Source organism: Pongo abelii, chromosome 10 (assembly GCF_028885655.2).
Source record: "Pongo abelii isolate AG06213 chromosome 10, NHGRI_mPonAbe1-v2.0_pri, whole genome shotgun sequence".
Taxonomy (NCBI): Eukaryota; Metazoa; Chordata; class Mammalia; order Primates; family Hominidae; genus Pongo; species Pongo abelii.
In genome coordinates, this window is record NC_071995.2 from 16,404,886 (window position 1) to 16,432,021 (window position 27,136).

The 27,136-nt window shown below is 36.9% G+C and overlaps 1 protein-coding gene across 11 annotated transcripts in view; it reads right to left on the bottom strand.

Annotated features, from left to right (window-relative positions):
• The window catches only part of EPS8 (EGFR pathway substrate 8, signaling adaptor), a 267,467-nt gene that overhangs the window by 78,529 nt on the left and 161,802 nt on the right, over positions 1 to 27,136 (bottom strand). Inside the window, exon 1 of one of the 11 annotated variants that reach the window (XM_054526583.2) lies at positions 962 to 1,074. The gene's annotated coding sequence lies outside the window, so the exon portion shown is untranslated. 11 annotated transcript variants of the gene reach the window in all.

Genomic DNA, 27,136 nt, shown 5'->3' on the forward strand with positions numbered 1-27,136 from the left:
TATAGACTAACAGCTACCACCCTAGACAAGGTAGCTCTACATATTGAGTGCACAGTTAGCAAAACAGACAGGGTCCCTACCTTCATGAAGCTTACAATCTACAGGAAGGAGAGCATGAAATAAGAAAATGAGGCGGGGCATGGTGGCCCACACCTATAATCCCAGCACTGTGGGAGGCTGAGGTGGGTGGATCACCTGAGGTCAGGAGTTTGAGACCAGCCTGGCCAAAATGGCAAAACCCCATCTCTACCAAAAATATATAAAAATCAGCTAGACATGGTGGCAGGCACCTGTAATCCCAGCTACTCAGGAGGCTGAGACAGGAGAATCACCTGAGCCCAGGAGGCGGAGGTTGCAAAAAGAATAAACATGACAACTTCTGTTAATTTATTAAAAAGTAAAAATAAAACAAATAGCATTTATAAGGATACAAACACAGACTGCATCAAACCTAGCTATGAACTTCTCAAAAGTATGGGACTGAGAGATTCATTCTGAAAATGTTCTCTCAGGATTTCTCTATCTAAAATCCAGTATAATTAGTCTACCTTTAAAACAAAGAATTTATGCATTTATTGAAAGTGTTTTTAATGTTTCAAGACAGGTGAAACAGTACTCTGTTGACAAAAAAATATGTAAAAATAATTCTGAATGAGAATGCTATTATTTATTATATTTCAGGTAGCAGTTTGAACATAAGCAACACAAACTAAAAGACAGTAGGGATGAAGAAATACAAAAATAAAACAGTAAAATCTATAAAACACTAACTTTAGAGACTTTCCAAGTTTAAGAACATGGACTTGGCCGGGTGCAGTGGCTCACAACTGTAATCCCAGCACTTTGAGAGGCCAAGGCGGGCAGATCACGAGGTCAGGAGTTCGAGACCAGCCTGGCCAGCATCGTGAAACCCTGTTTTTACTAAAAATACAAAAAATTAGCTGGGCATGATGACATATACCTGTAATCCCAGCTACTTGGGAGGCTGAGGCAGAAGAATTGCTTGAACCCAGGAGGCGGAGGTTGCAGTGAGCCAAGATCGCACCATTGAACTCCAGCCTGGGCGACAGAGTGAGACTCTGTCTCAAAAAAAAAACAAAAACATGGACTTGATGAATCAGAAGGTCAGAGAAAAACACCTGAACTACTATTCCACTTGGGAAGAAATGGGACTTTTTTACACGTCCACTTTTAGGCCAGTGTCAATTTATAAACCCCCAAAAATATTTGCCAGGAATTACATTCCTAAACTTGGGCATCTGGAATTAAAACTAAGCAGAAATACACCACTTTATAGTGAATTAATAAGTGAAAAAAGGTGTTTGGATTAGCAGGGAAGGGAGAGTGACCAAAGAACCTTCATGTCCCGGATCACATTATGTAGATTTTTGTTTGGGAATTTCAGATAGATTTGTTTGGGTAAGTAAGCTATTTTAGGTCAGAAAGAAGAGGAGATTGAAGAGGGAATTATCGTAAGGCCAGCATTTGCATTTCTTTCTTTCTATTCCCACAGTTCCCATCTCTAAGCAACTGGGAAAATGGCCTGTAGACTGAAGAAGGGAAAACTTGAGGGACAAGCACAAACTGATTAAAATGTGTTGCTTATAGGAAGAAAAAGTTTAACTTTTCTAAATAACCCCCAAATTAATTCCAGCTCTTGATTAAATAAACTGGATATCACTTACATGGCATAACTGCTGTCCCCCATTCTAAGCCAAATGGTGGTACAAAATCAGGGCATGAAGGAAAACTAAACTATTACAAACTGCCAATTGCAGTGACAGCAGGAAGAGGAAGAGGCAGAACAGCAGCAGTGGTGGCAATGGCTCACATCTAGAAAACACGGCATGGCAGGCACAGTTCTAACTGCTTTACATGTGTCATTTTCTTTTAATTGTCACAACTGCCTCATGAAGTAGGAACAATTATCATTCCCACTTTACAGATGAATAAGCTAGGTAAAGAGTTTAATAACATGTTCACTGTCAAAGAGGTAATTAACAGTAGATGTGGGATAAAATTCAACCACTTTGCCATATAGAGGAAAATAATGGCTAGAGTTTTTTTACCCAAAAATCACATGGTCACATGACCTCTAAAAAGAACTACGTGGATTTTTTTCTTCTTTTGCCAAAAATTACAGATGATAGTCCTACATCTGTATTAAAAAGAACTGATAATCTAGCTTTATTGGTAAGTAAGAAAACTGGATTCTGAAAGTTTAGGGAGTCCAAGCAGTAGATGATCAGGATTATTAGAAATAGGATCAATATAAAGGCCAAGATAGTATCAGAATAAAGACAGTGGACACTAGAGTGACAAAAGAATCACCAAATTCCAAAAGAACATGGCATCACCTTGACTTTGTTCCATGAAGTTCATGCCTATTACAGAAATTTCTCTATGGGAACATATTTCCAGCTGTATAAAAGCTATCAATAAAACTAGAATTGACACTTTTATATCCAACTTTGAGGCAACATATGTTTTACAAAGCATGGAGACATATGGATGATTATGAAAGAAATATGTATTTTAAAAGGCTTTCTGAAACTGTTTAATAAACGTAAAATGGAAAAACTATACAATTTTCTAAAATCTTTTATAAAAAATTATGCCTGTGAATATTTTATTACTTGGCCAAATGGAGATGTCTATCTCAAATCTTCTTATAAGACAGAATAAAACAATGTTCTAAAAGTAATTTTAAAATCTTACTAATAAATATTTTAACCAAGTAAGTTAAAACAGAAAATATTCAGCAGCTCTAGCTTCTAACAAGAACTACTCAAGGAAAAGAACAAGCAGTGTCAACTAGACTCCCCAACCCCCCTCTTTAAGTTAACCTCATCCACACAGTAAACAGACATCTCTCTCCTCCAGCCTCTCCATGTTGACCTCTCTTATTGCCAGCCAACTTCCTTATTTTCCTCAAATGGAGTGGAAAAATAAATCTTCATCCTCTTTAAAAAAAAAAACAATTTAGCTGCTAAGAAGCCCCGGGAATAGCACGTACCAGCACATAGTAGCACATTCAAACTAGTTAGCTGGGGAAAACATCATGACTTTCCCTGCTCTCCTAAGAACTGAGCTGTTCAATTCCAGATCCTAACAAAGAAATTTTTCCAGGATGCCAGTTTGAAATTTAGGAGATAGGAGATTCAGTGTTTACAAGAATGGTGTTTAATCTCAACTGCCTCTGTTGAAATCTCAGGGAAGGTCAGTTTTGCCAAGAGCCACATGACTGCTTCCCCATTATGAAGGAAATAGGATTAAACAATGTAGCATATTCTTGTAATCATTGTATATGTCAAGAATGAAAATCAAAGATTCCAACTAATCAAGGCCCAGATGCTTCAGATTTGAAAAAATGAAAATGACCATCAATCTACTAATATAAATGGGCAAAGGACAGATGATCCACAGCATGGCTCACCACAACCTACAAATGATCCCTCCACCGATTTGACTGCCCCTGCAAACCTTACAGAAAACTGCTCCCCAAGAGGAGGAGAACAAGCTTACCCACAAGGCAGTTTCCTAGAGTCCAAAGACTTATTCCTAAAAGAAAGTAATACTTCTGTTCAGAAGAAAAATGCCTTTGAGTTGCTTTTTCATAGCTACTGGAAATAATAAAAACTTACTGAGTATGTCCCAGTGCTTTTATTGTGGTATTTTGCCATAGTGGAAAGAAAATAGTATGAAGATGAGCAACCCTAAGTGTAAATCCTGACTGACATCTCTCTGTGACCTTAGACAAGTCATTATCCTATCTCAGCTTCGGTTTACTCATCTGTAAAATGAGAATGATTGTTATGAGGATTATACGCAAAAGCACATACAGATCATTTGACATCTAGATCTATCAGTTCCTTTATTTTCCTGCAGGATTATATATTTAAGAGAAATAGAGAAGCTTTCTTTAAATACTAGTTATAAAATGAAATTCACTAAAAACCAGTTGCATTCAACCAATTACAACTCAAGAGAAATATATGACAATTAAACAATGTTACCAACTACATAGTCACACATACAATTTTTTAGTGTACCATTCAAGGCTCAACCATAATTTTGGCTTACATAATTTTTCCAGTAATCCATATTCTCTCAAATACTCCTACATATAAACCCTCATTCCCACCACTCTGTCCTGAGCACATCTTGACTGACCCAACTTTAAGTGTCTGTTCTTAAATGCCCTTTCCACTACTTTATACCTCCCATCTAGCAATTTCTCAATTCCTCAATTCCCGCCCCTTTTTAAAAGTCTTCCCTTAGGCCAGGTGCGGTGGCTCACACCTCTAATCCCAGCACTTTGGGAGGCCGAAGTGGGCAGATCACGAGGTCAGGAGTTCAAGACCAGCCTGGCCAACATGGTAAAACCCCATCTCTACTAAAAACACAAACATTAGCTGTGGTGCTGCACAACATGTAGTCCCAGCTACTCTGGAGGCTGAGGCACAAGAATTGTTTGAACACAGGGGGTGGAAGGTGCAGTGAGCTGAGATTGTGCCTCTGCACTGCAGCCTGGGGGACAGAATGAGACTCCATCTCAAAAAAAAAAAAAAAAAAAAGAAAGTCTTCCCTAACCAACTCAACATTAACAGTATCTAGTCAATTGGCAATTATTTATCATGTTTAATGTTTTTTAATGTGGTTATGAAGAATCACTCTAATGTATTCTTTTCTATCTTCTAAACAATTCTGAGGTGTGGCAAACTAGTACAGTCTTTTGCAAAATAATCCCTGAACTGAAATTGGGCTATAAAGAGTTATATGTGTGGGCTAAAACAGAAGTCATAGAATTCTAATGACTAAAGAGCATATTATCACCAATATAAATTCTTCTAAAATTTACACAACTGGTCACCTGACTCCACTCCTTTCTGAAGCAAAATTGGTGTGAAAACAGAAACTAATTTAGAAGTATAGAATTAAATTGAAAATTTAAAAAGAAGTTTATTCCACAGAATTTCTACAGTCACAATTAGATAAAGAGCCTCAATGTCAACTGAGCAGAAAAACCAATGAAGGCACTGCTGTTAGTGTAGCCGTGTATCAATGATGATTTTAACATGTGAAAAGCAGAACTTTTGGTAAAAGCATGCCTATTTATATCAAGGAGGTTCAAAACTGACTCAGAGGAAAAAGTACTATGCTCTGACTCACCAAGACCACTTCCTGAAACACCCAGTGTTTTTCTTGGAAGGAAGTCCATACAAGTGCCATTTCTTTCAAACACTGATTAGACAAAATTGAAGTCTATCACAAAATAGACAAAGGACATATATTTTCTAAACCCAGCCAGGTTTCAAAGTAAAGAACATTTTCATAAACATATGGTCAGGAGAAAGAAGATTTTAAAAATAGTCAAAAATTGGTAATGTAAGGTATATTATAAAGAATAAACTACTACCTACCTGTGTCCATCTTTATACCATAGTCTCTTAATGATAAACAACCTTATGACTTCAATGTGCTAAATTAACTAATATCTTTGGCTTCAAAACCGTCACTTTTTTAAAAGGTAATTCTTTTCTCTCTCTGAATCAACTGTGTCACCAATATTTAATAATAATTTACAAAAACAATAACACTTATTAAGTCCATATATGTGTCAAACATTGTTGTAAGTTCTTTGCACGCATTAATTCAACTGATAATCACAACTCTAAAAGGCAGGTACTACTTTTATCTCTAGTTTACAGATGAGGAAACTGGGGCACAGAACAATGAAGTGCCTTGCCCAGTATCACACAGTTAGTACATGGTAAAGCCTCAAACACAGGCAGACCACCACAAAAGCCCAAACTCAGTTTCTATGCTATGTCTGTATGTGTGACTCATCCCCCTTTAGAATGCTTGATAGTAACTTAAACACACTTAAGCATACACACACACACACACAGTTATGCATATACAGATACGTATTAACATTTCACATCTACATAATCCATGCCTGGATTCAGGTACGTCCTTTTCATCCATTAGTTTAAAATTTTTAATGAAACTAATTATATCAATAGGACTTTAGTACAAATAATACCAAGTCTTCAATCTGAAAGAACAACTACTTGGATAAGCTTTGAAACATTATACTGTCCAGATACATTTATGTCAATCTCACTTGTTTTTTAGTTTCGAAACATTGGAAATATCTCACAGACCTATAAAAACACCAAAATGATACTGCCCTGGATACGGCCCTCAGGGGAAGAAAAATAACATAACATTTCCTTCTTCAAAATAACAAGCAATTAAATGGGATCTTGCTGTTTGTTTCCTCTTGAGTAATCTAGACTAAAAAGAGTTCAAACATCTGACTCTTACAATATTTTGCTTTCAGTAGAAAGACCATCCTTTTAGATGTCAAGTCAGCTAATAAGTATTCACTCATATTTATAACTGGTTCATGGAAACTAGTTTAAATATTAAATGACTACACATGTGAAAAAGAAATTCTTAAGTAGTTTGTGAGTCAGGCTAAGCACCATGAAATAAACCACATTTCTCTGCCGTGCAGATTATTAGGAGGCAGTATAAGAAGAACAAATTTATTCCAAAAGGGCAAAGTGCTTAGAGCAGCAGCCTAAGGAAACAGAATATATTCCCCCTGTTAACACCACTCTGGAGATGCCAAAGATTCAGAGGTGCTCTTGGAAGCCTGCCTGTCCAGCGTGATTTTAGGGTTGAGAGAGTATCATCCTATTTCCTTAAAATCTATCGTTTACACAGGCGAAAAGGTGAATAAAATTCTACCACTGGAAATTAATTCATTCTTTTGAGTTAAGCATTTCCATCCATAGGAAGCACTTTTAAACTACAAACACTTCTGGGAGTAATAATGTATTATGTCATTAACATTTGAGTGTGGATTATGAGATACTTTCTCCTAGGATAAGAGGATGTATGAATGCCTATGAGATCAGTGTCTGGAAATCTTCATAGAGCAGCAGCAAACTACTGAAGAAAAAAAATGCATGCTTAATGTTTTTACCTATCTCTAAAACATATATCCAGTATATTAAATATGAAGAAAAAATTGCATGCTTAATATTTTTACCTATATCCAAAACACATATCGAACACATAAATATGAAGAAAAAAACTGCATGCTTAATTTTTACCTATATCCAATACATATATATCCAGTATATTAATAATACTAAAATTATGAAAGGAATTCTAGCTTATGCATGTAATGGTTATTAAAGGTAAACATTCTACAGAGTGAGCAAAGCCACATAAGAAGTTCATTCGAGGCTGGGCGCGGTGGCTCAGGCCTTTAATCCCAGCACTTTGGGAGGCCGAGGTGGGTGGATCACAAGGTCAGGAGCTTGAGACCATCCTGGCCAACATGGTGAAACCCCATCTCTACTAAAAATACAAAAATTAGCTGGGTGCGGTGGCACGTGCCTGTAGTCCCAGCTACTCGGGAGGCTGAGCCACAAGAATCGCTTGAACCCAAGAGGCGGAGGTTGCAGTGAGCCGCGATCGCGCCACTGCACTCCAGCCTGGTGACAGAGCGAGACTCCGTCTCAAAAAATAAATAAAAATAAAAATAAATAAATAAAAAGAAGTTCATTTGGTATTTTTTGGACATGTATGCCTACAAGGTATTGTGCTTTGCATGATGACATATAATAAACATACTTTCTCTCCTCTGGGAACATTCAGTTCAGCAAGACGGATAGATATACAGATAATTACAATGCATTTTAGTAAATGTTATTACGGTATGAACACTGTACTAGGAAAGTGTCTACCTATGGAAGCTGCTGGTAGGTTTCATATACGAAGAGACAGTAAAATCAGGTCTTGAAAGACAGTGAGGAGTGCACCAGTTGGTACATGTACAGGTAGTTAGAGAACATTCCAGACATATACAAAGGATATGGAAGGACACGAATTTCAGGGAATAGTGAGATATTCAGTGTGGCTGCAATACAGAATATATAAAAAGAAGATGTGATGAAGAAAAGCTTGATGCCAGATTGTGAGGGGCCTTGTAGAGCATATAAAGGAATTTGGACTTAATCTTTTAGGAGATAGTAAGGAGTAACAATCATTCCTAATGTTTAAGAAAATAACTATAACTATGCAGGCATTCTGGAAGGCAGACTAGATCAGGGAACGAAGTTGACAATTTCAGGAAGCAAAGTTGATTATTATTTGAGATAATTGTATCTGTTTCTTTCACTTCTATAGGAATCTTCCCACCTGTATTCTGCTCTATGTATTTTTTTTTTTTTTTGGAAAAACTTAGACTCAGCTTTGTTATTCCCCTAATGTCTCCAAACTCCATAATTATCCAAAAAGAAACCGATATACTAATTTTAAATGTGCCCACCACTTACCTCTAAGGACACAGACCATACTTCCTAGAATTATTAGTTACACAAGGAATCTAATGAAGCTATCTTCATCCTGTTTTAGGAAGTTCATTGTAATATTCGAAAGACTATAAGAATAGAGGGTTTTCCTGCTGGGTTTTTTTGTTCGTTCATTTAAAATATCCCTTTAATGGTGTAGCCATTGTGGAAAACAGTATGGCAGCTCCTCAAAAAAATCAAGCATAGAATTACTATATGATCCAGCAGTTCTTCTTCTGGGTATATACCCAAAAGAACTGAAAGTAGAGACTAGATATTTGTACACCCATGCTCATATCAACATTATTCACAAGAGCCAAAAGGTAGATGCAACCCAAGTGTGGTCCATTCACAGATGAATAAGTAAAATATCATATATCTACATAAGGGAATTATTTATCCTTTAGAAGGAAACAGACATCTCTCATATGTACTATAACATGGATGAACCCTGAAGCCATTACACTAAGTAAATAAGCCAGTCACAAAAGGACAAATTCTCTATGATTCTACTTAAATGAAGAACTTGGAATAGTGAAATTCAAAGACACAGAAAGCATAATGGTGGCTGCCAGGGGCTGTGGAGGGTGGAGAATGGGTAGTTATTGTTTTGGGGCACAGAGATTCCATTCAGGAAGATGAAAAACTCCTAGAGATGGATGGTCATGATGCCTGCACAACAATGTGAATATACTTAATGACAATAAACTATACATTTAAAGATGGTTAAGTTGGTAAATTGCCTGCACAACAATGTGAATATACTTAAGGACAATAAACTATACATTTAAAGATGGTTAAGTTGGTAAATTTAATATCAACTTTATCATAATAATTAAAGAAATCTGAGGAACAAATGAACTACGGAATGTCTGTGAGCCTATCAGGTAAAGCCACCTGGTCTGTAAGGCAAAGGCTAGATCTTATTGTAGCTGCCTCTGTTATGGGGATGTACTAGAAGATTAACAATTTCCTGGGCGTGCGTGCGCATGCACACACACACACACACACAAACTGTCCTTAAAATCCTGTGTGTATATACACATACACATATACATATACATGTGTGTATATTTTTTAAAATTTGAACTAAAGTAGGTTAACATTGTATTCTACTTTAATAAAGATCAAGAGACACAATCTCTAATTTACAAAAGCAATAAACTGAACTGCATTTTGTAGAAAAAAAAAGCTCACTGGTCTAGCTTTATACCAACTCCTATTTTCTGGTCCAATTCTAACATTATCTGGCAGGGACTTTTGCAAATTCCATTTCTCACTGATTCTTAATTTTTACCTTAGTCAAACAGAGTAGGACTCCTTGCTTCACCCCTACACACTGATCTCAGTCTACTGAGGAGATAAAATAAGAAAATGAATACATGACATTACTTTAAAAATATTCAATGATTTGGAATAGATATGTTGTTTCATGAACACGTGAAATCACTCAAAAAATTTTCAATGTCTATTTTTCACTTTTTAATCGAGCTTTTAAACAATCTAATATGCATATAAGTTTGGGTGAAACATTCATTCAACAAAATAACACCCACTAGTACTCCAAGGGGTTTAAAAAAATCTGTTCAATAAGGTGATTTCAACAAATTTTTACGGCAATTGGAGAAGAAAACATCTAGATCTTGTTTTCATAATTAACTAATCCATTATTAAATCCCATACAAAATATCAATAATTATAAAATGATGCTAATTAAAGTACTTAACATTCATTTAGAAAGCAAAATAAACACATGAATGTAACTTCCTTTTGAAAAGTTATTGACATTTTATGCCAAATCAGTTGTTGACTGCAGTAGTTAGAATACCCTCTTGGAAATGAGCCCAGTGACATTGTTGATACCTTAGTAAATTTTAATACTTAGAAAGAACCTGTTTTAAATCAATAAGAGTTCTCCCTCTGCCCGTACCATTAATCCCCCTCCCAACATACCTTGTGCAAGCCTCTTTTTTTTTGTAAGGAGGGATATCTTTTTCCTCACTGCTCAAAACTTCCAACTCTTAGCAAACACTAACCTCAACTGCTAGCCAATATTACCCTTTTTGTAAGGAAAAACAGACTTATGATATCCAGTAGGAAGACATTAAAACCCCCAATGTTTGATATCATTAACTAAAGTTCACTGAAGTTTAAGCTTAAGTATCATTATTAAATTCTTGTACAATCAGAGGCACATGTGTTGTTGCTACCACCTATCAGCTATTTTTTTTAAACTCAAAAGAAGACTAACATTCAAGAATGACCCTGAATCTATTTTCTTTCCTTCTGTCTCCAAATCCCAGTCTTCTCCTCACCTAAGGTTACTCTCTCTAATTCTGCAAACCAGTATGGTAAACATCTTGTAAAATGGTCCCTCCCATTGAGACAGCTAAGTGGGAGGGGGTCCCTGGCAAAGCTCCTGCCGGCCTGTGCACTGGGGTGGAGCCTGAGGAAGTTTGCACCTTTGCAGAGGGGAGGAGCCTGGCCTTTCCTTTTCCTGTGTGGAACCTGGGATTCAAAAGGCAAGGCGGGAAGCACTGTAGCATCGACTTCGGCCTTGCGGAGAGTCCCTGTTCACCCTTTTTTTCCTTTTAGCCCAATAAAACCCTGCCTTACTCACCCTTTAAACCGTCTGTGAGCCTAAACTTTCGTGGCCGTGGGAAAAGGACTCCATGTTTAACTGAACTAAGGAAAAGTCCTGCAACACTGTGGTTACTATAGTCTTAATTCATAGACGTGGAAAACGTGCAACCCTCTCCCTCTTCTCTTTCTATTTATAAATTCCTTAATGCACCCAAACCATAAATGAAATTATCTCAATTTGGAAGTTTGAATTTGATTTTGAAGAAATAAGCTCCTCTAATAAAAAGTAGTTGAGTATTTAACTCCTTTATTAAATCTCTAAGCCTGATTATCATGTGTTATCGCCCAAAGAACCCAAGATCATGTGTTCTAGCACAGAACACCCTCCCTCAGCTGGTTAATTTTTTTTTTTTTATTTTTTTTGAGACGGAGTCTCGCTCTGTCACCCAGGCTGGAGTGCAGTGGCGTGATCACAGCTCACTGCAAGATCCACCTCCCGGGGTTGACGCCACTCTCCCACCTCAGCCTCCCAAGTAGCTGGGACTACAAGCATCCGCCACCATGCCCAGCTAATTTTTTTATTTTTATTTTTAGTACAGACGGGGTTTCACCATGTTAGCCAGAATGGTCTCGATCTCCTGACCTCGTGATCTGCCCACCTCAGCCTCCCAAAGTGCTGGGATTACAGGCATGAGCCACCGCGGCCGGCCTCAGCTGGTTATTTTTTTAAAAAGTGGCTGTATTCATTCTATCTCAGGTTTATTGCTGACACTGTAATAATACAGATTTACTTTTCCTTCTCAGGAGCAGATCCAGTTGTGGTATTCTACATTCATTTTTCCTGCATTTTCTGTTCAGACCGTATCCAGGTCAAGCTCCATCCAGACACTGAGACAGCAGTTAAGAAGGGTTAGGAAAGTGGCCTAGGGTAATCTTCTGGGGTTACCAACAATCTGAAGAACTTAATGTAATTAGGTTGGCTTCAGAAAAGAGAAAACTAGCCTACATCCAGGGAATCCCTGTACTCACAATCATACCAGGAATCTTCTAGGAAAATGTCCATTCCTTCTTATCCACTAAATAAATCTTGCTGAGGGCTTACTATATAGCAGCAAGTATTGTACTTACAAAGCTGGATATAAATGATGAACAAAAGATATAATTTCTGTCCTCAAATGTGTTGGAAGACACAATGCTGTTTCCTTGAATATGCCAAGTTCTTCCTTCCTCGAGGCCTGTCACACTTGTCTAGAATAATTATCTTTTATATCTTTGCCTATCTAAATCTTGTATCTCAGCTTAAATGGCCCCTTCTTGGGAAACCATTCCCTGACTCACCAATCTATCCTAGATTCCTACATTACATGTTTTCACAGCACTCAGAAATTCTCTTCATAAATCTTTACTGTTAGACATTTGGAACAATATGTGCTTAATATCTGTATTTCAAAAATAAAGTACTAGCTGGTATACTTTCTATTGAAGCAAAACACACTTTTTGTATTTTGCATTTTCTTTCAAAAACATCTTAAATCTCATCTTTTAGGTGAATATTACATTTTTAATATGAGACTAGAATTTTCTGTTCTTTATAAGTTTTTTTTTACAACTTATCCAAAGATATTCTTCCTTGTGCAAATTTTGTAATAAAATGACACAATTCTCCAACCTACTCTATTGTCTATATGTACAATTTTTTTTTCTGTTTTACATACTAACTAAATTTATACAAATACCCATATTTGATATCTAGTTAGCAAGCCAGGCAAGCTTATATTTCAATCCTTATTAAATGTAAAACTTTAGGCTTACTTAGCTTCTATGAGCCTAGTTTCTTCATTTGTAAAGTGGTTATAGTATCTCTCAAGGGTAAGAACAATCAAAGTATGCAAAACCCCTACAGCAAAAGAGCAGGCTAAATAAATGACAGTTCTTTCCTCCATGTGGGAAAAAGGCACACGTTTGAAAATGTAGCCCCTATGAAATATTACACTTTACAGTACCTAATCCAGTTTCCTAAAAGGGAACAAGTCTAACTTTTTTCTTCATGGGATGTATTTCAGGTCAGGGGTTGACAAACTTTCAGTAAAGGGCCAGGTTATAAATATTTTAGGCTTTGTGGGCCACATACAGTCTCTGTCAATATTCTTCATTTTTGTTTTTAATAACCTACCAAAAATGTAAAAAGCATTCTCAGCTTGTAGAAAGAAAACAGCCCAATGGCTAGAGTTTGCTGACCCTCTGCTTTGAGTTCATCATTACTCATCGATTCTACCCTTACTTTTCCTATTACTTCACCTTAATCAATACCCAACTGAACAACTACTCTCCTTACTATTTATTAAGCTTTCAGTATAACAAACACTAATCAAGTACTTGCTTATCTGTAAGGGCCTGTAAGGTAACTCACTACCTTAAAAAAAAAAAAAAATCACATGCTACAAAACAAGTACAAATAAAGCCTTCCGAAGTCTTCCTCTGGTGTCGCCTTGCTCTTCCCTCTGATTTCTGAGCGTATTACTACTAGTGATTCTCTTACCACAATCTTGTCATGACGTTGGTGGTTTTAATTCCTTTGTAAGAATTTGATTAGGCTTTTTGTACCACAGAGTTACAAGTCCCCTAGCGTTCATTTTTCAGTGGACTCTCTCCTTACAATTCTGAAGTACTTTTATAACTCACCGTCTTTTGTTCCCCAACTTCCAACACAACCATTTCATCCTCTTTTTGTAGTTCAGTTCACCTCCCTATCCCTAATTCTCTAATTGTTTTTTTCCCTTTTTATGTATAAGCCCCAGGAAAAAAAATCTGATTTAGGTATGAGAATGAGTTCCTGTTATTGCTCTACCTAGGATGATCTGTGCATTCTTACCCTGAGTAGCGTTGTTTCCTCATCTATCATAGGGATCGAAACAGCCTATGATGCGAATCAGAGACAGTTATTAAATGCAGATGAAATAACACATGTGAAAGCTACTTATCTGTAATCTACAAAGTAAGAGAACACTAAGATCTAAATCAGACTCGATTCAAGAATTGGCTCTGCCATTTATGAGTTATTGACCATGGGCAAGTTAATTAACCCCTCTAAGCCTCCCTTTCCTCATCTGTAAAGACAGGAATAATACCTACTGTATCAGGTTTTGTGAGAATTCCATAACATAACCCATGTTAAGCACTTATCATAGTGCTTAGCACATAGTTAAGGCTCAAAAATGTTAACATAATTGTTATTTGTGGGAAAGAAATATTTCTATTCCAGGCAGCCACAGGCCTTGCATGTAAATTATTGGGAAGTGGTGCAAGATAGGTTATCTGAAATTGGAGGGGAAATTATAATACATAATATGAATGAGTGTGGCTCATAACGTGGTAAAGTGAGAGAGCTGGGCAATGTCTGAGGTGTGTGCATGTACACTTTGTGTAGCCTAGGCAGCTCATTTTAGTTGGGTGAAATTTTCTGTGCACGCCTACTATTTCTCAGGTGAAATCACACATGAGCAAAAGTGAAATCTGCATTATGCTCAAAGTGTTGCCTAATATCAATCGTGAAAGAACAAAAACTCCCATTTTTCAAAACAATCATTACAGCAGAATTGACTGTATTTCTTCTCACACTATGAACTCACAAAAAATGTTATCTGAGTTAGAAATATAGTCACTAACCACAAAGCCTGTGTTTCTCTTCAATTTCCTATCAGTCCAAAGTCTTTTCCTAGTAAGAACTGTCCTTTGCCTGTCAGTATTGAGCCACTATGCAACATGATTTAAAACATTTCTTAGCTGCAGCCTTGATTATTTCATCACCTTTCCCTGCTGGGGACGGCTTGATTCAGAGAGCCATGCCACACTTGTTTAGACTTCCAGTTGATCCCCTGTCCCCAAATGTCCATTCCAACAAAGGAGTAAAATGTCTTATAATCAATAACACTATCATATCATTCCATTTTTTTCAGTAACCAAATATTTATAATAAGCATGTACTGAACGCAAGGCAACCTAGAAGAAACAAGACAAAACCACCTCTAACCCATCATAGTAAGAGATAGACTTTAAGTAATTCAATCAGTTAAACTCAGTCATTAGAAAGGAAATGAAATATAACACATGTAAAAATAAATATAACAGAAGATGGAACACAAAACACTGTAAGAATATGCAGAAAGAAGAAGGGGAAACCAAGAAAAATTTAATGGCAGTGGTCAGTAAACCTTAAGGATGAGGTAAATTTTGAATATGAGGGAGAGACTTTCTAATTACACCATGTGTCAAGAAAAAGAGGCAGGAAATGGAAACTGTAGCACATAAAGAAGAAGCTTAAGCCATACATTAAGATACATGACTCAAAACATAAGTTACACACTGGACATTGAATTTCATATAATGGGAAATGGGAACTCTACTGACAATTTTTAGCCAGAAGACTGTAGCATGAATTATGAATGGGCAAAGGGAGCCCAATTGGCTTTTAGAATCCAGGCTTTGAATAAGTTAAGAGAATTGAAAGAGTCTTTGGAATGCTAGGCCAGAGCAACAGGAGGGCTTTCCCCACCCACAATCCCAGGCTTTGTGTCCAAGATTGATATTCATGGCTCTGCTTAATGCAGTGGTCTCCAGCCTTTTTGGCACCAGGGACTGGTTTCATGGAAGACAATTTTTCCAAGGCAGGAGTAGGGGGGATGGATCAGAATGAAACTGTTCCACTTCAGATCATCAGGCATTAGCTAGATTGTCATAAGGAACACGCAACCTAGATCCCTCACATGTGCAGTTCACAATGGGGTTTGACTCCTATGAGAATCTAATGATGTTGCTGATCTGACAGGAGGCAGAACTCAGGCAGTGATGCTTGCTGGCCTACTGCTCACCTTCTGCTGGGCGGCCCAGTTCCTAAAAGGCTGCCAACCGGTACTGAACCATGGCCCAGGGATTGGGGGACCCCTGGCTTAAGGGATACCACTATGTCATTTGGTCTGGCCAACTGTATAAATGGTGAAATAAAGAAAAATTACTTGCATAATGAGGAAAAGCATTTTTTTTAGAAACAAGGAAGATAAAGAATCCAATGGAATCTAATACTAGAGTAATAATGAGATGTCAAAGTGTTGTTACCAGAGCATTAAATCTAGTGATCAGAATAATATAATTGGCAAAGTTAAATAATATTGCTCTAAATTACACCTAAATATCTGACACAAATAATTTTTAATAATCAAGAAAATGCACACAAATGTTCCTAAAACCAAGCTCTTGAACAAATGTTGATACAAAATCTAAGACAAGCTTAAGAAACTCACATTTCATTCAGCTCAGATCTTACATTACCAAGTACAGAGCGACAATATTTCACAAATTGCTTTTGCGTTTTAGAAAATATATTGAGCATTAAAACTACCACAAGTTTTTTCTAATCAAATTAACAAACCTAGTTAAAATATTTTGTATACACGATTCTGTATAAAAAGGACACAAATTTAACCAAAGTATAATTTCTTCATGTAGCTAGAAAGTCAATTTTTAAGTGCTTACATGTCAAATTAAATAAAACAAATACACAAATTAAACTCTAAAAAAAAAGAAATTTTAAAATACTGGATTGTTTACATTAGAAATATCCTGTATAATAAATTTTCAAAAGACTATACGATAACCTACCTCATTATATTCTCTTCAAAAAATATTTATACAATTCAACCAAGCTATTATTTAAAAGGCTAGAAGTTTTTTTAAGACAGTCTCACTCTGTCGCCCTTGCTGGAGTGCAATGGCACAATCACAGCTCACTGCAGTCTCAGTCTCCTGGGATCAAGCCATCCTCCTTAACTTAGTCTCTTGAGTAGCTGGGACTACAGGCATGCACCACCATGCCAGGCTAATTTATTTATTTTGGTAGAGACAAGGTCTCACTATGATGCCCAGGCTGGCCTTAAACTCGTGGGCCCAAGCAATCCTCCCGCCTCAGTCTCCCAAAGTGCTGGGATTACAGGCATAAGTTACAGAACCTGGCCAAAAGTCTAAAGTGTAATGAGTCCATTTTCGTCACCTTGAAACTCCAAGGTTCATACTTACCTTGATGATTTAATGACAAATGACATCACTGAAAAGTAAATTACAAAGGAGACTTCTCTATACAATTTATGTCAGAACTATTTACATAGAAATGAGACTAAGCAGGGTATCTCCTCCATAGTCATTTCCTCTTATATACAATTTGCTTAGGTTAAATTGAAAAAAAATTGTTTTCAAGTCTAGTTGCTGAAAAATGGAAACCTCTTTTATAATTCAAGCCATTGCAGACACAAGGGTATCTTACTAAAGGTGGGGACAGGTGGATCAGGGAACAAAATATTTTACATACCATTCCAAGAACATATATGGAGATTTACACTCCACATTAATACTGCCATTTGCCTTAGAGTTTGGCCACTAAAGCTGACCAAAGCTTTATAGCAAGGGTAAGAATATACCAGGCCATAAATGTCTTGAGGAACCTCACCTATTTATGCTACAATAAAGCTGTATACAATATTTCTATGGGTAGTTAAAATTTGTGTAAACTTATTATGCTCTTTACAGTATATAAGAGTCTTAAGAAATAATAGCGACATTACAAGAAAATCAACACATCCAAGAATGTATTTCAAAAAAGGATCAAAACAGCCATAACCATGGAGAACCTATTACATTTCCCAAGACCAAAACAGTAACTTAACCAGTTATTTATTTTTGCTCTCTATCTAGCCTGTGTTACAATGTTATTAGCTCTTATTTGTTTTTAAATAGCCTTGCACTTAATTACTAGTGACAGAATAATAATAAAAAAGTTCCTTCTCAGTAAGATTAAATGTAACAAATCAATAAGAACTACTTATAGATCTTTATATATTATGAATTACATGTTTGTCACTAACTCAAGTTTGATATTTAAAACATCATAATTATAAAATTGAATATTTTGAAAGAGTTGTTTCTTAAAAGCTTCCATTAATTGACTATTTAAACATTTACAAGCTCCATTAATATACATGGGCTTTAAAAAAAATTTTTAAATACACATATTCAACTGTATTTTAGGTCCCAAGCAAAATGTTTACACAGAAATTTGGCAGTGTTAAATCTGTGGACTCAAAGCCAATAACAACCTAAGAAGTCTAAACCTGGTTAATAAGCAAATTTTCATAGTACAACTAACATTGTATAAACAATCCAAAGCAGTTAATATTTATAAGATAATCAATGTTTTGCATATAAGGTTAAGTTCAAAGTAATTTTTTAAACATTTGATATATTATGCCCACGGATTCCCAATTTGCAATAGTCAACAGACCTCTTCTTAGCTATAATATGAAGGGAAAATTATTCTCTTAAATACCATGATCTAAAGGAAAGAAATCCTTTGAATCCCCACCTCTGTAAGCCAGAAGACAGGAGGCAAGACCCTGTGAGACTGGGTTACCACTAATTTCACCAAGTTCAGAATCCACTTGGAATACTAAATGGGAAGTTAAAAACCAATCAAAGGGTTTACTTGGACTAAAAGTATTGCTACATGTTTCAAGGTCTACAAATACCCTTTATAATAATTATGCCTTTGAGAGCCCTCCTTAGCAAAGAAAATATTAACAAACTCAAACTTACCTACCCACACAGTTCAGGAAATACTCCTCTAAGCAATCGTCCAGGCAATTTTGAGAGGCCATTCCACTCAGTTTACTTATGTGCCAAATGACCTTTGGCACAACGTCAGAAAGGGTGGGACTCTAAGCGTCAGTTTCAGCATCGTACTGTACCGAACAAAATTTCTGATTTGGTTGCTCTAGGGCGTTAACTAAGATTTCCTCCTCTTGTTAAGTAAGTAAACACAGCTACCACTACACTTCCAACTCTTGCCTAAGATGATTTTCTTTTTAAGTTTTAAATGGTGAAAATAATACTGGCTAGCATTGACTGAAAGCTTACTGTGTGGTCTAAATTAACGCTATATAGACAGACACCATTATTACTCCAATTTTAGAGAGGTAGAATCTGAGAAACAGTAGTTAATAAGTAACTTATGGGAATTCCAGGTATAGAAATATGGTCAACTGAGCTCATGAAGACTTCCCACTACAGACACTAAGAAAAGAAGAAAATAAGTGTAACAAAATTAAACACGTAGCTTTACTTGCAATAAAGATAATTCCCTGATGATAAACCAAAGCCAGAACTGATGGCCAAAATAGTAAGCACAAAAGCATACACTGTCAGCTGTAGCCAACACTGGAGCTATGGGGATAATCACTGGAGTCTCTTTAGCACTTAAGTATAGATTGAAATTGGTAACAACATGCCCCTTGAAGGAGAAAGAACGGAAGAAAGTGCTCCCTCAAGTGAGAAAGCACTCTGCTGGATTTCCGGCCCCATTAAACCTTCACAACTCTAAAGCAGTCCTGATACTTATGCAGGGACAGAAGGAGAGGCCCTGGGCACACATGAGGTATAACGTTGGTACTGAGATTCTTCCAGGAAACCAGGGCTGTCTTCAAAGGTCTATCCTCATAGTTAAAAAGTGGTGGTGGGGTCAGGGGAGGAGAAATTCACTCAGTCATATTAAGACTTAGGGAGCTTGTCTCTGAGAATCTGGGTGAAATGCTATAAATGCTATAAGAAATTAAAATCCTAAACCTATGACACAACAGTTTTGAAATTTGAATCTTATTTGTATGAGAATCTCCTAGGTAAAAAAATTAAGAATCTCCAATCTAAGGAATTAGATCCTGGGCCAGTGAAATCTCTAAAGTATCTAGAAGAAACAAACACAAAACTATTTTAAAGTGATGATAGATAAACAAGGCCCCATGGGATTTCTTTGGGTAGAAAAACCAAACCAAACCAAAACAAAAAACAGTCCCCACTGAAGATGAGCTTATAAATTTAGAGATTACAAAATATGTGAGAAAATGATTTACTGTGATTATTAACAAATATGCCAAACAGAAAATTGAGTGTTCAACTTATTTTTAATATGAAGACACCAAAAAAGTATATTTAAATTATTAAAGAAATGGAGAAAGAAAAAAGAGCCTATAAAGAACATGAAACTAAAAAATCTGTATGTTTTATAAAACCAAATTATATTTGAATAAAATATGACACAGGCTGGGTACGGTGGCTCACACCTGTAATCCCAGCTCTCTGAGAGGCCAAGGTGGGAGGATCCCTTGAGTCCAGGAAGTCAAGAGCAGCCTGGGCAACATACCAAGACCCCATCTCCACAAAAAATTCAGCAATCAGCCAAGCGTGGTGGTGCACACCAGCAGTCCTAGCTGCTCACAAGGCTGAGACAGGAGGACTGCTTGAGCCCAGGAGTGAGCTATGATCATGGCACTGTATTCCAGCCTGTGTGACAGAGCAGGACCCATCTCTTTAACCCATTTCTCACTTAGAATAAAAAAGTGCTGCTTGTTGCCAGTGCAGTATTCTTGGGGCAAATGGGAAATGGGTTAAAAAAAAAAATACATTCTCTGTATACTGCACTCAGAGTTTTCATGAGGTTTCTATAACTTTAAAAGGGAAAAGCATCACTATAAATAGAATTTTTAAAATGTATTTAGAGAAGCAGTAGTCAATGTCAGAAGTCAATTGCCTGGCAGAACCTATTCTACATCCACTTTTGTTCTCTACCATCTCTTAAGCTCCTGACCACTGTATGCTGCAACTCCTTATTCGTGAAAATTCTGACCCATCCCCTGGGCCATTCCTTCCCATCTCCAGCACGCCTGCAAAAAAGATTGAATGGAAACTGTGACATGCCACCCACATCTCCTTTCAGGACTGAAGGACTGATTCCCCAACTGCTGTGGTGCTGCCTGCAGACAACCTTCAACTATCAGCTCTTTCAGGATGGCCTCACTTTACCCAGTATCACACTCCCTTCCCAGGGAAGCCCACATCCAAAGATTGGTTGATATGTGGAAAACAAAGCCTTGGTCCCTTTCTCCAACTGGGGACAAGGGTGAGGAGCCCTCTCAGCTTTGGAGCACCCCACAGGGTCAGATCTTATTTGAGACTACATGGCAGCCCACCATCCCCCTCAGCCCAACAGTGTTTCCTTCCTTCCCTTCATCCACAGGGGCTGATCCCAAGAGCACTTTCTTTTTTTTCTTTTTTTTTTTTTTTTTTTTTGAGATGGAGTTTCACTCTGCCGCCCAGGCTGGAGTGTGCAGTGGCACAATCTTGGCTCACTGCAGCCTCCGCCTCCTGGGTTCAAGTGATTCTCCTCCCGAATAGCTGGGACTACTGGTGTGCGCCACTACGCCTGGCTAATTTTTTGTGTTTTTAATAGAGATGGGGTTTCACCATGTTGACCAGGCTGGTCTCGAAATCCTGACCTCAGGTGGTCTGCTGGCCTCCCAAAGTGCCCAGCTAATTTTTTGTGTTTTTAATAGAGATGGGGTTTCACCATGTTGACCAGACTGGTCTCGAAATCCTGACCTCAGGTGATCTGCTGGCCTCGGCGTCCCAAAGTGCTGGGATTACAGGCGTGAGCCACCACGCCTGGCCCCCAAGAACACTTTCTAATAAACTTTCCCGAACACTAATTTCCATCTCAAAATCTGCTTTCTGGGGAACCCAAACTGCAACAGAAGGACATTAGGGAAAAAAAACCATGGCAGGACACAGAAACTGAAGGGAGTGAGAAGAGGATAATAATATTAAGTCTTGAAACCAATGGAGAGAACAGCAGAAAGTACTAATATAATTCCTCAATGAGAAAATCAGTATTAAAAGTAGCAAGAAGAAAACCCTTCAAAATGAAGAATATAATCAAAATAAACACTATAATCATAAAATTCCAACCCAACATTTCAAAGTATCACTAAACTTGAGAGCTGAAAGAAATCTGAGAGAGTGTCCCAATTCCAATCCCTGTCATTTTTAAGATACTGTCTCTTAAAAATGGTCCATAGGTCTGCCAAATGCCAAAAAATGTTGCTGCTTGGAAACAGACAGTTTCCTAATAATAAGTTAACAGGTACAGTTAATATCCTGCTGTTAAACAAAATTCTGATATACCTTTGGCTCCTGAATTATCTATCAGTAAAGATGATAATGAAGTCTTATAAAAGGCTGATCTGGCACAGGCTGATACATGACAAATCATTGTCCAAATATTAAAAAAATGGCATGGACTGAAACCATCCATAGTCATTTATATGCATACACAGGATATCAATGACAGTGGAACAATTCTAAGCAAAGCTCATGGGTATTTGCTGATTCCTTCAGTTTTCTACGATAGGGCAGTTTACCAGAAGTAGTCACATGAAATATTATATATTTGGAATGTGACAGATTTGGTTACTGCACTTTTTTCCAAAGCTCTTGAAGGAAGCTGGAAATTGTACACACACACATCTTTACTGGTAACCTTGCCCTACATTCCCATACTTTGTAACTACAAATATAGAGGCAGACAAAATAGGCTGTAACATAATCTGTCAGCTAAGATCATCAGATCCAAAATGATGTGAGGTCACTTATATAAATTGTTAGGACAACCAAGCAGAATCGATCAACAATGTCACAATCCATTCATCTTGGAAGTATAAGCAAAATTTCACTTTCAGTTCCTGTATTGTTCAATCCCAATTCCTCATCGGTCCTTCATTCCTTCTTTTCATAAGATCCACTATCTGCTTTGTCTTCTCTAGACCAATCCTTCTCCTAACTTTAATACCTTTTTCAGTGAGAGTAAGAAACCCAAAAGAAGTTTCTAAAGAAATACTCTAAACTACATATTATCAAATTTCAATTACATACATGCTAAGCTAGTTAAATTTGTATGGATAGAATGATCAATCAAATGCTTTAACAATTTACCTGGAGAGGGACAGGAGATGCAATATGACTCATCTTTGGGAGAATCACATCTAACTACAATTATAGTCATGCAAAAGGACAAACATGCATGGCATATAAATGACAGGAATTTGTTAAAACATTCAATGAGTCACTATGGGTTGAAGCTATTGTTTGGCTGTAGATAGGATTAAAGGTAGAAAAAACAAAAAAAAGGGGGGCCAGGCACAGTGGTTCACACCTGTAATCCTAGCACTTTGGGAGGCCGAGGCGAGTGGATCACCTGAGGTCAGGAGTTCAAGACCAGCCTGGGCAACATGGTGAAACCCCATTTCTACTAAAAATACAAAAATTAGCTGGGCGCGGTGGCACGTGCCTGTAATCCCAGCTACTTGGGAGGCTGAGGCAGCAGAAATGCTTAAGCCCAGGAGGCAAAGGTTGCAGTCAGCCGAGATCGCGCCATTGCACTCCAGCCTGGGTGACAGCACGAGACTCCATCTCAAAAAAAAAAAAAGAAAGAAAGAAAGAAAAAAGAAATGAAATGGACACTTCTTGGCATGAATAAATATAAATAGCAGGACCAATATTATATGTTCTTTCCATAAGTTATTTAGAAGAGTGAGACCATACTTAAATTAACTGTATAGATGGCATTAGTAGCCTAAGTTAGGAAAATATTGATTTGAGAAAGATGAACCGCAAAATTATGTAACGGGGAATATAAATGAACAAAATGGTAGTTTTGCCTTAAATTGGCAATGTTTAGGAATGCATTAAGGGAAACACCACACAATCTTATTTGATTATGGATTTTAAATGTCACTTTCAACCTAGAAATCACTGTACAGCTCCAATAAGACATGATCTTATTTGGCAATTTCAGTTAAAAAGCCAGCAAGAAACAAAAAAATTGGTGGAAAAAGTGACTTCTCATTTCCGTTCAAGTCCTATAACTAAAGATTAGATGTAAAGTGTTAAGACCTCAGCACAAGGAAACCAAAAGCTTGTGTTTGTGCCCAAGTCTGCCACTTAATAGCTCTATAACCTTTGGTGAGTAACCTAACCTCTCTCAGCCTCCACTTCCTCACCTGTAAAATGAGACCAATGAGACCAATTTGTAAAGTCTCATTCAGATCCAATACCCCAGAACATTTTCCTAATTCAAATTTAAAAGGAGAAAACCTATTTAATTAGATTTTGGCTAAAACACAGTAACTAACAGTTTTACACTTTTCAACATAAAATTTCTGAAAAAAGAAATAACCAAATAGTCACAAAACCTAATGACGAATAAGGAAAAATTATGAGTCACTATGAGGACATCTGCAAATTCACCTTACAAATTATTGAGTAATAATATTTATAGAGCCTCCCATTTCTGCTGAAAACTTCCCATTTAAATACAGACTGTGCTGAAACACAATAGGTACAAAGAATTGAAGCAGGGAAAATGAAAGCTTTTGGCATGTAGTATCAATATTTCCCATAATTATGAATACTTAGACTTTCCTCATTTCACCTGGCTGAAATGCAACTCCATCCCCTGTAATTAGCTTGATGAGTGCATATCAAGAGTCTCATATTCTACTAAATCAGCTAGCTGGACATGTTGGTGAATGCATATCAAAAGAATTGTCTAGAAGGTCCTTGTAAAACAGCATTTTTAAACCTACAATGTTGTCCTCAAAGCCTGTCCTTTCCACAAAAAGTTAAACTCTAAACAAAATGACAGGACTACTTCAGCTTATTAAAATAATGAATGCTTCTGGGTTCTTAAGTGCCGTTTAGAGAAAAAAAAAAAGGCATTTCTTACAGAAGTATCAATCCTTTCTGGAGTATTTTTACCTTAACTCTGAAATACTGTCAGGAAATTATCACACTGGCTAGGTAGCAAGACTTAACCTCTCCTATCTATAATCATGTGCTATATAGCAATGGGAAGGAAGCGAGGAAGGAAGGAAGAGAAAGGGGCAAATCAGTAAATACAAAAAAGGAACTGTGAATGCTGATAAGGTGTCCTCTTATCAAAAAATCAGGGGAAATGCCCAAGTTTAATTCCAAAGCATGTACCTATCGAAGCACTGCAAAACATCATCATATATATGTGTATATATACACATATATAAACATACATATATATACACATACATATATATACACATACATACATACTTACATATAAGTTACTGAGCAAGCAGCCTTGACAAGTCAGGAAGCATTACAATACACAGAATAAAAATGCCTGTTTTCTGAGTAGCAGTTTAGAAAAAGCTGTGCAAATAGTTGTTAAAATGATATAGCTTATGTCATCCTTTAAAAGTACAACCTGCAATTAAATTTGCACATCAAATGATCCTTGAAGCTTGTATGTTACCAATAAATAGGAGTGATAGAAGGGGCTTGAAATCAGAGAAGCCGTGTCAGTGACACACAACAGAAATGCAGTCATATAAAGAGAAGATATTACAGCAACACATGATCTGAAGCTGAATGCCACAGTGATATACTTATATTAAACTGCCAGAGGATATATCAGTTTTTAAAATGGTTTAATTTCTTTGAATATCATTGGACTAGAGTTTTCCCAGGTGGCAGAATTTAGTTAGGGCCTTTGGCTGAAAATTGTTAGTGCAGTGAAGGTTTACCCTGGGTGGGCAAAATATTAAGGATCCCTTTCAAGTTTATTTTCAATTGATAAAATACTTATTCTCCTAACCCATTCTTAATCTTTATTTAGATTATAGTTTAAGACCTCCTAATTGTAATTCTAAAAATGGTATCTAATCCCTTCTATTTTTGACATGGGGCTATGAAAAACAGATTAAACCAACTATGTCAAGAGGTGGTATGTTATGGCCAAAAAGCCATGGATTTGAAATCTAAACCTTAATTATTTTCCTGGCTATACAATTTAGTGTTATGTGACAAACAAATCATCAGTATAGGCAGTAGAACGTAGTTGTAAAGAATTCAGGTTCATGTACAAAACAGGCTCATATCCCAACTCCATACTTCAAGGCTATCCAACTTTGGCCATATTACTAAATCTGTTTGCTTATCTATAAAATGAAAATAATAGCATCTTCTTCACATATTATTTTCAAATAATATATGAAAAGAGTATGGCATAGTACCTGATTAATTATAATTAATAAATGATAGATTTAAAAAATCACATCTGAGTTTTCTAAATAATTCAAATATTTCCCCCTTGCTAGATAACACTTGGGGTCAGATGAGGTAACATAAATTGTAACTTCTTTTTTTAGGAGATAAGGTCTTCCTATGTTGCCTAGGCTACACTTGAACCCCTGGGCTAAAGCAATCCTTCTGCCTCAGCCTCCTGAGTAGCTGGGATTACAGACGTGCCATCATGCCCAACTGTAACTCTTCTTTACTCCAGGATGACTAAGAACATAATGGTCACACTACTGATATAACCAAAGCATACTGTGAAAGAGGTTCATTGACAGTCACATTCTGCTAAGTGGTACAAATAATCATCACTTAGTAATCATAAAATGGGGTGTTACTTAAATCTGGTCATGTTATTTACTTAGAATGCTTCAGTGTTGTCTGAATGCAGTCATAGTAAAATCAAAGCCTCTTACTGTCACCTAAAAGCCCTTTTAGGATCTGTCCCCTGCCTCACTTTTCAGCTTTGTCTCTTTCCTTCTTTCTATTACCTCCTTGCTCACTTTGCCCCAGCCCTGGACTCCCTGGGCATGTTGCTCCCTCTGCCTGAAACTCAAGTTCTCCATTTCTTAGCAATTCTCATCCTTTAAGCCTGTTTATCTACCACTTGCTCAGAGAAGCACACCCAGATATTGAAAGTGCTGTATGAGAATATCTATCCCCAGACCTAACCCACCCTCTTGCATTAATCTCTGTGTGCTTTTATTTTTTATTTTCTCCCTACCACTTACTACAGTTGGTGATGTTGCATGTCATTCATTTTTGCTCTGTCTGTCCCATTAGAATACATACTTTTTGAGGGCAAGGGCCAGCCTTTGTTTACCACTGTATCCCCAGCACTTAGTACAATAGTTGGCAGATAATAGGTAAAGGCAATCAAAAATATGTCCACATATACTCAGAGTGAAAAGAAAGCAAGAAAATACTATAACACAAATACCACAACAGAGTAACCCAAACTTTTCCCATTCACAATCTGTAGGAAACCCACTCGTGTCTGTAATATACAGTCATATGCCATTCCCCACTCACAAAAATAAACCTAACACACACCAAATAGATTTTTTAATTGACAAATAAAACCAAATAGATTTTTTTAACTCCAGTAGTTCATCTCCAAACTGTTTTCCTCGATGTAATGA